Here is a 17444-nt window from a genome sequence, read left to right on the forward strand (position 1 = left end):
TAAATGTGCAATAATTAAGAGCAAATGGGACTGAGTACTTAAAATAGTGACAGCTCTGTATTTTAAGATGTTGGGATGCAGTTGTTTGGCTATAGAGAACAAGAAAAGCAAGCTGGAAAGATGCCATTAAAGGCATACTTATTGAGAATTTTACTTTTATCTCAAAGATCAAAGGAACCCATGATCTTCAGCAAAAATTCAGATTGAAAGTGATGAAATTATAATGCACATGGAAGATGATAAGCAAAGTAATTGTTTAACAATTTGTGGGAAGGTGGAGAGCTTTTATAAGAGAACAAATGAAGACATGAAGTAGCCCAACCACAAGTTTATAGTCTGTCAGAGGCTATGTCTCTAAAGGTGGAAGGGTAACAGCCACTAGATATATTTTTCAACTGAAGCTATATTCATATCAAAAATCAGGATGTACTGTTGCATAATTGGCACAACTGGGGACATCTAATCTTACTAACGTCTCCATAATTGGTACAGACTATAAAAACAAAGGAATAAAGAACACAATTAGTATAATGAGTTAGACTGTTCAACCCTGACTCTTGGCAAGCACTTACCCAAATATTTCCACTGTGTACTCTCTCAGAAATAATTAATGTAGAATGGTATGCCTTCTCTCTTAACAAAATAGCTTGACCATTTCTAATATTTATTACACAGGTTAGTCAAGAATGTCCACACATAAAAGAAAGGGTCACAGTTTTTGCATTTGCTCCCATTTTGTCCTGCATGAAACTGAAATGAGAAAGTGTTGTATAGGAGCCAATATGTCTCTTCCCCCACAGTATTATAACATTGATGGAGATAACAAAAAGACTTAATATCATCTTAAAAAATACAGAGGTTTAAGATAGGAAACTTTCTACAGGAAACTTTCCATACCTGTGCTGAAAAAGGAGGTTTAAAGTAAATCCAGGGCTCTACATCAGCAAATGTAAGTGGTATACTTCTATTGACTCAGAGGATTGTTCCTACTTATGCCAAAAGCTAATTTGTCATCAAAGCACCGTTCAAAGGTTTGATCTCCCACTGTTGCATGAAGAAATGGAGTTTAAGGATTAAATTTATTTTTTGTTTACATTGATTTGTGTGTAGTTCTGCAATTATGAAGGATTTGGGGTTTGCTTATAACAGCATGATCTTCTTTACATTACAGGACTTGACTTAACATTATATACCTAAAAGTTCAGAGACGAGTTGAATGAATGAATCTTAACAGTGGCTACTGTCCTCACAGTAGGAATACACGTATTATTCATAAACTGCTCTCACCAGATAGTAATTTTGTTTGTGGTTTGTTTTAAATGAGCTGTTTAAAATTCTGTAATTAATTCAGTGTACACGGAAAAAATGACAGATGGTTATGATAAAGGAACTTAATGCCTAGTGGAAACAAGTCAAACCACAATCAGTAACAGATGTTTTCTGCAAAACCAGATTGTGTGTGTGTGTACATACTACATATATATATATGTATATAGTTGGAATATGGATTTATATATGTGTGTTTATGTGTATGTCTATCTGTATCCATAAATGTTACTTGAACACTTCCACCCCACAGGGCAATAGTTGCGATGTTTCTTAGTGCAGTAATGACCACATTTATTCCTGTAGTTGTACAAATGAATTCTATCAAGGACAACTCCTTCAATTATCCTTAAATTTTAGAAAACATTTACACAGATATCACTTTTGGTGACTTGTTTATAAGGTAGAAATATATGGTTGTAGTTGTCAAGACAAAAAAATCAAAGTAATGGTTCCCCAAATTTTTAGAGTTGTGCTAATACTATACAAAACATTGATTGTACTGCTTATTAGAGCTTTCAGAAGGGCAATTAATAGAAGACATCAGTGAAAATGAGCTGTGTTTAACAGTAGCAGAATAGCTGTTACCTTATGACTGGATGTAGAGTCAATGAGGCTACACTATCACAGGCAATTGTTGTTTTTCAACATTATCAAACATTGATCAAAATGCTTACTTCATAGCATATATAATTACACATTTTTAAATCTAGCCATCATAATCTCACAAAGCAAACTTGACAGGCAAAACACAGCTGAAGGGGGACTGGGCATTTCGAGACAATTTTTTCTACATCTGGCTGCAATCTCCAGTATTACTAATCTCTCATTGTCTTGTACTCTGACCAACCCCTTCTGTTGCAGGGGGATGCCATGACTTGGTACATGCTTGGGACCATCTAATTGTGTCATGAACAAGCAACACAAGTATTCAGGGACTGGTGATTTTAGCTCTAGTCTTTGGCTGGTTCTGAAAGGCTGAGAACCTGAATGGTATACCCCATATGGGTATACACCCTGGACAAGACCGAGCTCCATATCTGTTTAATACCAGCATGCGTGCCAGTCCTTCTGTTCACACACTCCTTCTCTTTGCAGAAAAGGGTTGGACAGAAGTCACAATATACTCTGAAAAGGTTCCTGGCTTGGAAGATCAGAAGTCAGGACTCCAGAGGTATGTAGAGCCTGGCTGTACTTTGCAAACCCTAGGTGTTCTGAACTGATGTGATTTCCTCTGCAACTCCAGGCTCTTTCAGCTCAGCTGGGGTTCACTACTGCCTGTGAAGATCTTTTCATCCCCATACGTTGACACTGAATACCTATTTGTGCTGATGGAGAGAAGAAAACAGAAACGAAAGATTTGATTTAAATTCTGACACTTCTAAATCTGAAGAGCTCACTTGAGCTACAGATAGAATGCAACCTGTTAGTTATAAGAAAAAAATAAAATCAGGTGGGAAGTACTTAATCAAAAATTCTTTTGAGGATCACAACACTCTATTTAAGTAGAACTCTTTAAAAGTAATTGTCAAATATGTGAGTTAAAAAATTATAGGTCTGAGTAAGGCTCTTCAGGTATTTGGATTACAGATCTTTTTATTTATTTATTTATCACAGGATAAATCCTCAGGTCTTACTTCAGAGACTAAGAATTTTTTTTTTAGTGTCTTTATACTGCTACAGTGCTGTCTTTGTATGTTTTCCCTGTTTTTAGATTTTCTTGTCTTGGACTTGATCATTCCTGTGATGCACTAAGTAATCAAACCCTCAAGGAACTGAGGAGGGTTAAGTATGTCTCAAGTTATTTAGTATCCTAAGATAAGAAGCTCACTTTTATAGAGATATAGTGTATAAGAGAACAGTGTGGTTATGAAGTCAATACTTTATTTAGGATCTGGGATACATAGAAGCAAGGTTGCACATGCAATAACCCCATCTGCAGTAAACTAACAGGAATTGTTGCCCAACTTTCAAGAGAAATTTAATGGCAACACTCAAAATCAAGGGCTGCAAAATCACAGAATTATTGCTATAAATCAGTGGAAGAAGTGGGATACTGAATAGCAAGAGCTCATTGTCTCTGAGCTTGCATAACCAGCTCCTTCTGGCTCTTAGCCTAATCATTAGACCAAACATTATGCTGTTTAGTGATGTGGATACTATCTGGATTTCTAGCTTAGTTTTTGTCATGCAAAAGATGCTGCAAGGCTTGAAGTAATCTCTCTGAAATGAATAACTCATTTGAAAGTGAATGGAATAGAGACCTGTCTTGGAAATGTTTAAAGATTTCAGAAGGCTACATTAAAGTACCTGCACAAAGGGTCCTCCCAATTGTACTAGAGCTTTTACAAGCATGTAGTCCCTCCAGATGGAAACTATTAGAGTCAAGGACATTTGAATCAGTGATATAATCATTCTTCTAGAGAGCTTCTGTTGTAAACAGACAATACTGACAAAAGTAACAGTAACCCAGATATGTGAATACCCATGAATAAATCTCACAGGCATTCAATGATGAGACTGGATTAGAACTCAAGTCCTGCCCCCAAAAGTGTTTGCAAATGTCCAGTTTTATAGGTTGCCATCAGTGTGAAAACATGTTCTGATTCTGTAGGCTACTTTGTACAGGCTGAGGCCCAATATAAAAAGCAAAACCAAACAAAATCAATTTTAACATTGTATAGGAAAAAGTAAGACTAACACCACAAAATAAGAAGCATTGCTAATTAAAAAAATAATATCTGCAAGTGTTAAACTGGTAATCTGCAAGTTCCTTCCTGGAAATGTTTAAACTTGCTGCTACAGGAGGATGCTGTGCCATCTCTCACTTCAGTACTTTTCAGAGTAATTACCTGTAGCACACACTTTCAAGAGATCCTATTTTCTCTTCTCTCAGCACTAGGCCACATGATGAGAGGTGAAACTCAGGTATGTTACATGGTGGGTCTGGGATACTGCTGTCTTGATGCTCTCCAATGATCTTTGGACTGTACTCTCCCATTAGGTACCAAACCCCTAACTGCAACCGCATGTTCTTCTTCCATTAAGTGACCTGGGCACAGGATGCCTGGCATGCGGAGTGACATTTAAAACTACTACTGCTACTACTGCTACTGCTACTATTACTGCTTCTACTAGTGATAATCTGCATTTTCTGATCACATTCTTGTATACAGTATTTTTTGTTATCAGGATAATTACTGTGCTTTGATATAGTATCCTTCACTGAGACAATGGATTTTTTTTTTATTTAGTTAATATGGGTGTCTCTTTGTTGAAAAATTGTGCAAACTATGTCTTATATTATTATTAAAATTTTAATTTCAGATGGTGCCAACCTTCTATCTTAAGTGTGACATTCTGATATGCTATTAGAATACAGATAAAGTGAATTTAATTGATGAAAAAAATATTCTTGGGAATATTTATGCCTCTGTCTCTGAATTTTGTTTTTTGTCCACTTCAGAATCTTTTAATTCTTCACAGATGTTAAATTGGGGACTGCAATAAAGTTTAAAAAATAACAATCAGAAATTAGAAAGCCAGGAAGATTTTCTTTGGAGGATTTGAAACCCCTTACCAAGATTTTCTTCCTTTCTCGTTATATGCCATTTCTAAGAATGCTACAAGGAGTAGAAATGCATCAGTACCAAAACGATTTTTTTTTTTTACAGGTTTTCAGAGTGTCCTCTAGAATTTACCCTCCAGGACAGAAAATCCTCTCTTGAATAAAAATAATTTTAGAACTCCCAGATGGCTGTTTCTCCTTTCCTTTGAATTGTTATTATCTAAATTTTAAATAAGTCTCTAAATGATAAAGCTCACATTCTGGGTTTTTACTTAAATGACTTTTAATAAAATTACTTCAGCTAAGGCATAATCATTTAAGAAGTCTGAAAATACCTTCTGTCCCGAGATTTTTGATGTCAGAATGGAATCATTATCTATATAGCCCAGAAGGCTTAAATTCATTTTGCATTATATAGTTGAGCAAACAGATGAGAGTTCATATTAGGAAATCCACATATTATATAAGCATATCTATATCCTCACATATATATGTGTATACATAAAGTATGGATGTATATCTATGTGTATATCTATGTAACTGAGGTGTCTTCATATTTGTCTGCTCTTTAAAATGTAATGACAAGACAGGTGGGATATCCTTCATGATCAGTTGCTCAGGAGAAGATTTCCATGAAAAGAAACTGTAAGCCTGGACACTGGTAGCAGCGTACTAGACATTAATTTGAATTTTAAATTTTAAACATGAATGCAGTGGGCCTTTACTTGACAGAAGATTCCACTTCTAGTGGAAGCCCTTTAGCTTGGGCAGAAAGATGGGGATAACCATAAACTCCCATGCAGTGATTATAGACATAGTATAAGCCAAAGGAAAAAGGAGGTTCATTACAGTTATAGTTTGTACTCCATTGGCCCTTAATTCCCACCGGTGCTAAAAGGCAATAGCATGTCACAGTGCCATAAGCTGATCAAAGTTTGGAATCCTCCAAACAACCATGCCATGCACAAAGTGCTGTTACAGACACTCTATGAGAGACCAAGAGAACGCAAAAAAGGTCTATGAAATGCAAATACAGTATTGCCAGCCTGGAAAATAGACACAATGTTATTCTCACTATTAGAATGTCCTTTATACTATGTGAGTGTTTTCTCATTTGGTTCCTAGGCTTTTTCACAGTTTGACATTTCTTACAGTACATAATCCTGCAACAAGATTCAGTGCTTACAGTACAATAACAAGCAGCAGCAATGCTTTTCTACATATTCCTCCAAGTTATTTTCCTTAGCATGTGATCAGACTTTGAAAAATAAGTTGTTTTGTAGCTGGTTTTGTCATGTAAGCTTCTGCATTTAGAAATAGCTGTGTGAGCAGCAGGAGAATTTGTTCTCTGGCTTGGTCTCTGATTAGATTCAACTCTTGAGGCAGAGTTTCTCTCTGGATGTTATTGCGTGGGCTGAGATTTCTGAAAGAAGAGATTACCAGTTGTGATGATCTGTTCCAGAACTAGTACATGTGTTGACAAAACAAATGACACTGAGTGTTTATCTGAGCTTCCTGCCACTGAAACCACTACAGCTGGCAAACTGGAGCCAGAATACAATACTGGTATGAGAAAAAGGAAGCAGTAATTGAATTTCTTTAGAAATGCTTTTATACTGCAATCAGGAGATACTTACTATTCAGCATCAAGCAAATAGATTAAAAAGGTTATATATAAAAATATATATATAAAACTATATAACTAAATTACTTAAAATCTTACATCACTGGTAGTTCAGGAATTCACAGTATCAAGAAATAAGCTCTAATTAAAACCAAACAAACAAACAAACAAACAAAAAACCTGAAACAAAACCCAGAACCAAACCAAAAGACCTTCCAGACCAAACCAAACAACAACAAAAATGCAACAAAACACTAAAAAACAAACAAACTCACCTCCTGGCTTCCAAAACCCTAGTACAAAACAAACAAAGAAAAACTCCTGGGCTGATAGGTGCTTAATTCTGGAAGCCTCTTTCTAACAAACTTACTAACAAACAAGCATTTCTGTACAGTTAGAAGCAGCATCTTCATCACTAAAATGAAAGTAGTTTAAGCTTCTTCTGGTTGGTGTTGAAACACCCTCCTCCCATATCCAAACCCTCAATCTCAAACAGCCAGAAGAACACTGTAAGTACTAAGTTACAAATGTGTTGAAACTTTAGGGGTTGCAAGTCAACAACATGCCAGATAAAGCCCAAAGTTTGGCAATGAAGGTCTTTTATTTTGAGAAATTTAAAGGGTACACTTGATGCAAAATAAAGCATGTCTCTTTTAACAGCATGTACATATGGTTGTGTATTTACTTGTGTAAAGGATTTTATCTTAAATTCCATTGCACTCCAACTGTCTTGCAAAAGAACAGTATTTTAAAAAGCCCCACTCCCTGCTGTTTTTATTGCTGTGTGTCTATGAGAAGCACAGTGTGCATAGTTAGTAGTTTCTCTTAACAACATTAAATTAAAGTCTTATGCAAAGTACCAGGGAAAACTGTGATATTCTTTGTCCTTCTTAACAAAATGCCAGGTAAATCTCTTGCCTCTTTACCCTCTCTCCACAGCTTCTGATCAGAAACATACACTGTTTTCTCAAGTTTGAGAAGCATTACTTAGAAAAGATAATTCCTCTCATCCCAAGTCCCTATAAATCAGTAAATCCCACATCAATAATCTCTAATGTTTTGCAGCCAAGGTGTGATTGATGCAAAATTTCAACTCCCTGCCTTGTTTTTGGGGGGCAAAATGAAATCTGAAAGCATAACAGTTGCTATTAATGTAATGTCAACTTGACAGCCTACATAGCTAACCTAACCATCAGTCCGAGTCCTGGAACTAAGCTGTCGGACATGCTTGGACATGCTGAGTGACTGTATCTTCCATTTACTTTAGTTAGATAGCTTAGATGCAAGACAGAGCATCTAAAAATATGAGGCTGAACGCTACAAAAAGTCAAGGGAGACAGGTAGTTGCTGCCTGAGGGTGATTTAAAGTTGCCTGAACTGAGATGGTATTCACGATCTGCAGAGGATTAAACGAGGAACTGTGCAAAATAAGCTCTACTTCCTTGCTAGAGATAGAGGCTTCACTGTCTTCCTGTTTCAGCTGTTAAACCTCTATCCTATATTAGACAACTTCACAAGCAGTTCAGGTTCTTGGGGCAACAAGGCTCACCTTCAGTCAGAGAAAAACATGCTGACCATGGCAAGCGCTCATACTGTTAGAGTAGGCAAGAGATCACAGCTGAAAGACAGTTCAAGAATCTGCTCTTAACCCCCTTTTCACTATTAATTGTGGAAGAGAATAAGGGGCATTCGTGATGATGACCTCTGGACCCAGCTAGAAAGTAGCTGCTAAAACGTCTCAGGCTGATATCAGCTGCTGTTTTTCTCTTTTCTTCTGTTTCTGAGAAGCCAATGCCTGTTGAGCAGTCATGCTGGCTTGGTTCTACCTGCTTGCTGATTCCTAAATGCAGCTCTAGTAGTCTTCTGAACAAAACTTAGCTCCAATATAAAACGTAAAGAGTATATACATAAATGCTTTATAAAACATAAAAATATAAAGCACAGCTTTTCTGCCCCAAATCTTATCCTCAAATAAAGTGTCTTTGCACCAACGCGCAAACTAGAGCTCCACATTAAAAGTAGATTCGGCCTTTTGCATCTACTCTTGTTAGAAGACAAATGGTGCTTCAAGCTCAAAGCCTGTATGTCTTAGCTATGTAATGAAAATGTAAAATTTAGAATTTAGACAATAAAGAATGTATCTACATCTTTGTGATGGGTTGACTCTGGCTGGACACCAGGTGCCCACCAAAGCCGTTCTATCACTCCCCCATCCTCAGCTGGACAGGGGAGAGAAAAATATAACAAAAACTTGCGGGTCAAGATAAGGACAGGAGAGATCATTCACTAATTACCGTCACGGGCAAAATAGACTCAGCTTAGGGAAAATTAGCTCAATTTATTACAAATCAGCCAGAGTAAGGTAATGAGAAATAAAACGAAATCTCAGAACACCTTCCCACCACCCCTCCCTTCTTCCCGGGCACAACTTCACTCCCGGATTTCTCCACCAAGCCCCCCAGCGGCACAAGGGGGACAGGGATGGGGTTTACGGTCATCACACGTTATTTTCTGCTGCTTCACCTCCTCAGGGTGAGGGCTGATCACGCTCTTCCCCCGCTCCAGCGTGGGGTCCCACCCACGGGGTCAGTCCTCCACGAACTTCTCCAACGTGGGCCATTCCCATGGGCTGCAGCTCTTCACGAACTGCTCCAGCATGGGTCCTTTCCACGGTGTGCAGTCCTTCAGGAGCACACTGCTCCAGCACGGGTCCCCCACGGGGTCACAAGTCCTGCCAGAAAACCTGCTCCATGGGCTCCTCTCTCCGCAGATCCGCAGGTCCTGCCAGGAACCTGCTCCAGCGTGGGGTTCCCACGGGGTCACAGCCTCCTTCGGGAACCCACCTGCTCCGGCGTGGGGTCCTCCACGGGCTGCAGGTGGATATCTGCTCCACCGTGGACCTCCCTGGACTGCAGGGGGACAGCCTGCCTCACCAGGGTCTTCCCCACGGGCTGCAGGGGAATCTTCACTCCGGCGCCTGGAGCATCTCCTCCCCCTCCTTCTTCACTGACCTTGGTGTCCGCAGGCTTGTTTCTCTTACATGTTCTCACTCCTCTCTCCCGCGGCTGTTTCTCACTCTCCCAACTTTTTTTCCTTCTTAAAAATGTTATCACAGAGGCGTTACCACTATCACTGATTGGCTCGGCCTTGGCCGGCGGCGGTCTGTCTCAGAGCCGGCTGGTATGGGCTCGCTCTCTCTCGAACACAGGGGAAGCTTCCAGCAGCTTCTTACAGAAGCCACCCCTGTAACCCCCCTCGCTACCAAAACCTTGCCACATAAAACCAATACAATCTTACTAATGGAGTCCCTTGACAGCTCTTTGTATAATCTTGGGGGTTTTTTTTGCCTGAATAGGTATCAGTTAAGTGGCTCGCTAGTCAACTAATTGAACACTAGATGAGTTCTGCCCTTTGTGAAGTAATATTTTAAATAAATAGTAGATTGATAAGATGGTAAAAATTTTTTATTACCATCATGCTAGTAATTCAGTAGTATGCTCATTTCTACTGTTGTATTTTGGGAGCAGCTGTTGGAAGTAATGGAATTATCCTGGCACAGAACTGAAGTTAAGAATGAGACTCTTCCAGCTACAACTATATCCCAGGGCAATCCTGAGGTAAGCTGTTGAAAACCAGTTAGCAGAATGCAGACAACATTTTTATTGAAACGGCTTGTTTAATGGACACTTATTATTTCACTACTTGCCTCCTTTATTAAGATCTATTTATTTTAAAAGGTTAATTTTAGATAATCTTTAAGCTTTACAGTTTCCAAAGCTGAACCCACAAAAACTCCTATTTAAATGTAGATCAACTTATTTTTCTTTTTTTTTAGTTTTTCTCCCACCCCCAACTCAAATAAGACATATGAAAGTGGGACATCCATTATACATTCAGTGATAGAATAATAATTCTTTATCAATTCCTGACTTCTGGTTGAGACTTGTGTTTCTTTTAGAAAGCTATCTAGCTCTCATTAAAGACTGCTGCTGAAAAAGAATGCAACAACATTGCTAGTAAGTTGTTCAAATTATTTACTTTAATATGTTAATTTTATTCCTAGTCTCAACCTCACTAGCTGGGCTATATTCTTGGATTTGAAAGCGTGCAAATCTTTTTTGGGAATCATTCTTGAACTTTTTCATTTGGTGTGCTCCTTTTTAGACCAGACACATGTTTTTATCAGGTGGTATACTTGCTTTTAACAAAACTCTTGTCCAGTTTTGGTGACTGGTAGCTCAACATGGATGTAGAAAAAAGTTAGATGCAACACAATTTTCCTTACACATGCAAAATTCTGCTAGACAAACTAAGTGGCTTGCCTGACTCTGTACCAAGAAAAATGGAGTGTAGTAGAGTATATGATTCACTGCTCCTTTCTTGCATCCATCGATCAGACATACCGCAAATGTCATGACATACCAAAGCCTTCTAATTGCAGTTTACTATGAGTCACCATTAGCAGTTGTCTTGGGCAAAATGGCACTGACTTGTGTCATCAAAAATGTACCATGTTATATTATGTATTTATTCAGATACAATAATTAGTTCACATTAAAGCAGTATGCATTTTGGATTTTGTAGCAAAGGTTATTCAAGGCAGCAAATCTGAAAGGGATGTTTCTTTTTATTAGTGCTTCTGGCATGTTGTATTTTATTAAATTAGCTCAATAAAACTAATACCATCATAAAACTTTTACATACTGTATCATGTGACTGTGATTTAAAGAACCAGTGGCAGATGCAAGGTTTTAAAAGGAGTCCTGTAGCATAACCTCTGGAGAATTATAGTCAGATACCAATGATAGACCAATAGTTATTACTTTTAGATGACAAAGCTTTGATAATTTCCTTAGATGCTGCTTACACTATGTAAATGTGCTGTGCATCTGCCAGGAACCCTACTCTCTTCTACCCCAAGTTTCCCTGCCAAGGAGAATGAAAATAGTTTGACCATAAGCACTGAGGGGGACAGACCACTTTCAATATCCATTAGAGACAATATGCCGGACCTCTAGAGGCACTAAACTTTCACAGAGTTATCCTTTGAGAATACTCGTACTCTCTGAATATTGTTTATTTCAGCACCTACTTTTACGCATCCTGAATAACTGCATATCACTTCTGTGCCATGAAAGCAGTCCCAGGACTGCAGTCATCCCATGCTATTTCCTTCCCATTGCCACTCAGTCACTGAGTAAATTACATTACAGTGTGAACTTTTCTTCTCATAGATACATTGATTTATTTGAAATGTCTTAGCGCACTAATTGTCTTCAAAATCAAAACCAAGGAATATGTTATTGCATGATTCACTGGCTAACAGATGCAGTATCCACACCTACATCATACAAGGTACTTCTGCAAATATGGCAAATAATGCTAGATTTCGTGGCCTTCTTCCTATTTCAAAGACAAGACATAGTTGAGACTTAATTCTTCTTAAAAAAATAAAACATAAAGTTCTTAAGAAGTAAAATATAGAATCTTGTCATAAGCATTAGCAATAGTATTGAATCGCCATTTATATGAGAAGTAGGATCTCAAAGAAAAGAAGCTGACTGAACAAAACATGACATTTTAATTTCCTTCTTGAGCTTCAGTGCTTGCCTTTATGAGATTCATTTTCTTAGTAGAAGTACAAAACTTCAAATGCTTTTTTCTTCTTTTTAATAGTATGTTCTTACATTCTGCTATTTAAAAATGTACCCATTTTTCAGTCACTTTGGAGGTCTAGAATTCTTCTTTCTACAAAATCACTTTGCAACACACAGAAAATTGAATTGGTGCACACAACTACTGTGCTTTAGCACCACCCTGACCTTGCTAAGTAGCTAAAAGCCTGAGACATCCCTGATTAATCTTTTCTTTTCTTTTCTGCAGGCAGTTACAGCTTAGGAAGGACAACTTGGAGTCCTCACTGACAGCTCTCCAAAACCACCATCTTAATGTTCGATGGCAACCAAATGTTGGACAGCTTCAGGAAGACTACTGAGAGCAAGACAGAAGGCATCTTCTATGTCTTGTGTGCTGTTCTGGTGCCTGTATTTCAAGAAGTGTATAACAGAGTTAGTGAATACACAGAGAAAAGTAGATAAAATGGCTAAAGAGATGGAGTACAGACTCATGAAGAAGAGCTAAAATGCTGGGAGTCATCAATTTGGAGGGCGAGGTATCCAAAATCATGAAGGCAGTGTATGAGAAGAATACAGAATTATTGCTCACAGAATTCAACTATAATAGCAGGTAGTCACTGAAACTAGTAGGAGTTTGTCTTAAGTAATAAGTCTCTTATTATCCTACATTTTCTAAAACTTTTTTTCTGCATTCTTTTATCTGTGGAACGTATGATCTTGGGGAAAAAAAACCAAACACCAAAATATCTGAGGACAAATATTAGAAGTAATTCAAATGAAAAGAAATAATTCTCTGAATACTTTAGTGATAGGGACGAGTGTGAAAACTACAGAACTTTAAGAGTATCTAAGACTCAGAGATATCTGAGGACAGAGACAGCACACATGTAGTTGATTCTACCTCAGAACAAAGGGACATGCTGAATGACCTCCTGAGGCTTTGTCCAGACCTATTCTTCTATGATTCCCTAGGTAATTACTCGATCTAATTGAGGCCTCATGCACCTCATTCAGGTTCTTACAAAGCAATTGAACACACAGGAACAATTTAGTAAAGGTTTGCCATCAACGAGCAAAGCAAAACTCTGACTGACACAGTTTCACAGTAACAGTATGTGCTGGATTAGTATATGAAAATTAAGGGTAACATAAGCCTATTTAATTCATCAAATTACTATGATTAATTTTCAGTAACAAGTAGAACCTTACTGTGTCTAGTTTAATATCTAGCTAAATCTGAAGTTTCAGCTAAAGTAACCAGGTAGCTGTTTTCTGCTGGTCCAGCAGAGGGAGGATTGGATTCCTTCCTTTTGTTCTTCAAAGAGCTAGTGAAACTGCCAAGGCCATAAGGTGTATAGTCTGACATTAAAATGTCAGTACATACCCTGTTGTTGCTATAAATGTGAGAACAGGTATAGTATAGGTACAAATGTGAGAATAGGTATAGTATTTCCTAACATCAGTTAAAGAAAGAGAAGATAAAATTACATGGAATTTAATGATGTGACACTCTTAAATTCTATGTGCATATGAATACAACACAATAGCTTTTCCTCTGTTTTTCTGAAAGAATCTTCTTCTGCATGAGAAAATGCATCCTGTATGTCTGGCAGGCAGACCTCAAGTTGCTCTATGAAAGCTGAAGTTATTTGTTGAATATATTTGTCTCAAAATTTTTAGCAATATATTTTGGATTCTTTTCAAATATTTCAGCAATGCATGTCTTGTTTGAATTTGTTGTGGAATGGCAGCACCTGTTCTATCTTCTATTCAGAAATCCATCTGATTGCTGGCAGATTCAGGAATGTGCAGAGGTAAAGAGCATTATTCCATGGAATGGCAATGCAGTCATTACAAATTGTCTTCTTGTTCTAAGTATGTGACAACATGAAAAAATAAGAGTTTTCGTTTATACGATAAATACCATTATATTGCATATTTGAATATTGGTTTACTGCTGACATTTGTAATAATGAGAAATCAGCTACATAATAGAAAAAAATGCAAAACCAGATTTTCTAAACCAAATACACTCAATCTATATTTTCTAGGTTGTTTTAATAGATATAAACATTTGTCTATACCGGATAGCTTCAGGGCTTGCTCAGACACTAGAGTGCATAAGAAGAGTTTTAGCAAGATAAGAAATAGGTAGAGAAGGTACAGATTTTTCACAGCCTACAAAAACTTGCTCTAATTTTGTAAGCATGTCAATAGCCCTACTGAAATCACACATGAGACTACTCACACATGTAAAGCTACTTGCAAGTGTAAATATTTGTTCAAAGAGACAGGGAATAGCTCTAGGTAAGTATTCTTCATGTAAACAAGCATGATAAGAATTGCCTGTGTTAGGAATCTTCTGCAAATAGTGAAGAGACTTAGGATGCCTCCATTGCCAATATCAGTAAACCTCCTTTAGCCTTTTCAGTGCTGAAGGATCTACGTAAAGACAATATTGTGATTGCTCTTTTAACATAATAGAGGACATTGCTCATTTCATCAAATCAGAACTTTGACATTATTGTTTTTCTTTCCTTGTTTGTTAGTGGTTTTTTTTTTTCTTTTTCATTTTTTTAGCACAGACAAGCACAACATTGGGACATAACTATGTAAGGAATGTGGTCTGGACTTTGCCTTTAGTAGCCTAATCAAGATATTCTAGTTGACAGTAAAATGTTGATGTTTCCAGAAATCATCTTTTCATGCCAAAATATATTGCAGTGCAGTGGTAGTCTAACCCTGCTTCTTAGCCTTTTCTTGTTTTTTTTTAAGCTTTCTGACACGTGTAGCAACATGTGCAAGTTCATGAATGATTTTCTCTATGCCATCCTTCCACTTTGCAAATGCAGTCAAGAGTCACACAGTAGGGTAAAATGTTGTGCTGTGTAGTAAAACTGTTTTTTCTCACCACTGCAAAAGAAGGAACATGGTTCTGTCTATGTTATTCTGTATTATTTTTATCAGCACATATCAAAGGGCTGTTATCAAACCTGAATATTTTTCCTTCACCATCATTCATATCAATGAGGAAGAAAACATATGGGTTTTGAAACTGTCAGATCTCATAAACTAGTTTTCTCTCTGGAGAGCCACATGGAATAATTCCAAGACCAAATATGCCTCTTTTTAATTAGATTAGGCCACAGATATTATATTTCTATCATATTCTGTCAGAATGCTGGCTTCTGTGCCTGAATTTCTTTGTCATAGAAAAATATACCTTTGTGTAGCCAGAATTGTCAGTGGGGACTGCTTTATCTGCAAGATGAGAGATGGCCATACCTAGTCCTCTGGAGAATGAATAATGTACTCTCCAAGAGGCCATTTGCTCTTCCAAGAAGGGTCCCTAATTTGAATGAGATGCTTTTGTCTCTAAGAATTTCTGGATATAGAGAATCTGAAAGAAAAAAAGGTGATTCTGGGAAGAGTGTGTTATGCCTTCCTTTTGTATATTTCAAAGGCAATAATGCCAAGAAAATATTACAGCTGAATACTTTCTTCAGTGACTTACTGTAGTTATATACCTCTGCAACAGAATTGGGGATAGTTATGAAAGAAACAGGACTTAACGATCCTTCAGCGTCTTGCTAAGTATTTTTGAAAGCTGGTGATGCTGCTGTGTGTAAGAACATGCAGAAGGTCCAGCTGGGTCCCGTCGCTCTGGTCCATGAATCTGTTCCTGAGAGGAAATACCTAAGGCAGAGAAAAGGCAGGCTAAGCCTACATGATACTTTCCCCTCATGCTCGCCCAATCTCCAAAAATTTCAGCTTAGATATCTTCTTGTGCCAGGTATGGTAGTATTTGGTAATTCTCAATAGATTTTCTGGCATGTATTTGTCCAGTTTCCTCTTGAAGCCAAACAAATTTTTAGCACCCATAGCATCCTTTGACATAGAGTTCCACAGATGTGCTACCAGTTCAGTGCATATTTCAATATGGAATACACATAATGGAATGGAATGTTCATAATGGAATACACAGTATTAAATGCATCTCAGAATGTCTAAACTAAGAAAGGGAAATAAAAGAGGTTTTCTAACATCTTTACAAATCTCTAAACTAGCAACAGATGCAGAGTTGATGTAGCATCCTGTTTAAGGAATTTTATTTTGCCTGTCTTGCAGTCAAGAAAGTAAGTAAATACTTCTGCAACTTCAGAGCTGAACTTATCATCTTTAGCAAAAAAGTAGTACCTTCTTTACTAATCCTCCACTGGTACCTGATTACTACTTTAGAAAGCCTTAAAGCATCTAGATTAAGCAGCATGTATGGAAAGCTCTACTTGAGTTAAATCCCTTACTTTGTATTAGTTATTTGTATAAAAATGTACAGTCATTGCAGAAACTTCTGTGTTATTAAAAGCAACCAGTTGGGCACAGAGAAATTGATTAAGACTCAAGCTTCACAGAAAAACTGGACTAAGTCGACTAAGCACAAAAAGTAAGAAAAAATTTGCAGTCACCCTGAATATCTCCATTTAGCATCACATGTAAAGCTGATACTGAAGGTACCTCATAAATTCATGCTGTAGAGCCTGTGGTGTATCAACATGCTATGTAGATATTTTTTTTTTTTAATGCATGTGTGTATGTGAATAAGTAATAGCTGGCAGCAAGAGTTTGACAGGAATGGGCAAGTTAGCTGCTGACTAATGACTTGCAGATAACTAGTTACTCTTGGAGGTCTTCTGGCTGTATTTATAGGTTTGTAAGATTTTTGGCCCAAAGACACCATTGGTGCTCTTGAGCAATGGATGCCACAGAACTGCTTGAAGTAATTCTCACAGAAAAGAAACTAAATAATGTCTGAAATGAAGCACTGTTTTTCAGAAAATATTCTGTCTTCAGTTTAAAAACACACATTACAGAGAAACCACACAGACCTTTGTAAAATATTTCAAACATTACCATGCTTTCAACCAAACCAACACTTTTTTCCAATCCTAATTTTGTTTGGCATCTATTTCTAATTTTTGTCTTGTTATTTCTTTGTCTGCTAAATGACAGAACCCTTCACGCTCAAATATTTTCTTAAGACTGGTTGTGCAGGAAAATAAATGCTTCTTTGGTATAAAAGATGAGGGATTTTTCTAAACAAATATCCACCTTTAGATATTATGTAGAAAGGTGTTAGAAACTGTAAACATGGTACATTTGTGACTGTGATTATAATCTGTAGAAGTGAGAAGGAGAAATGTTCATTTATCTCCTTCCTAAGTACTTGGTTTATGTACCTTATCATATGGTAAAACATAATGCAGCCTGCTTCACCATGGTACACTGCCTG

The sequence above is a fragment of the Buteo buteo genome, chromosome 3 (assembly GCF_964188355.1).
Source record: "Buteo buteo chromosome 3, bButBut1.hap1.1, whole genome shotgun sequence".
Lineage (NCBI taxonomy): Eukaryota > Metazoa > Chordata > Aves > Accipitriformes > Accipitridae > Buteo > Buteo buteo.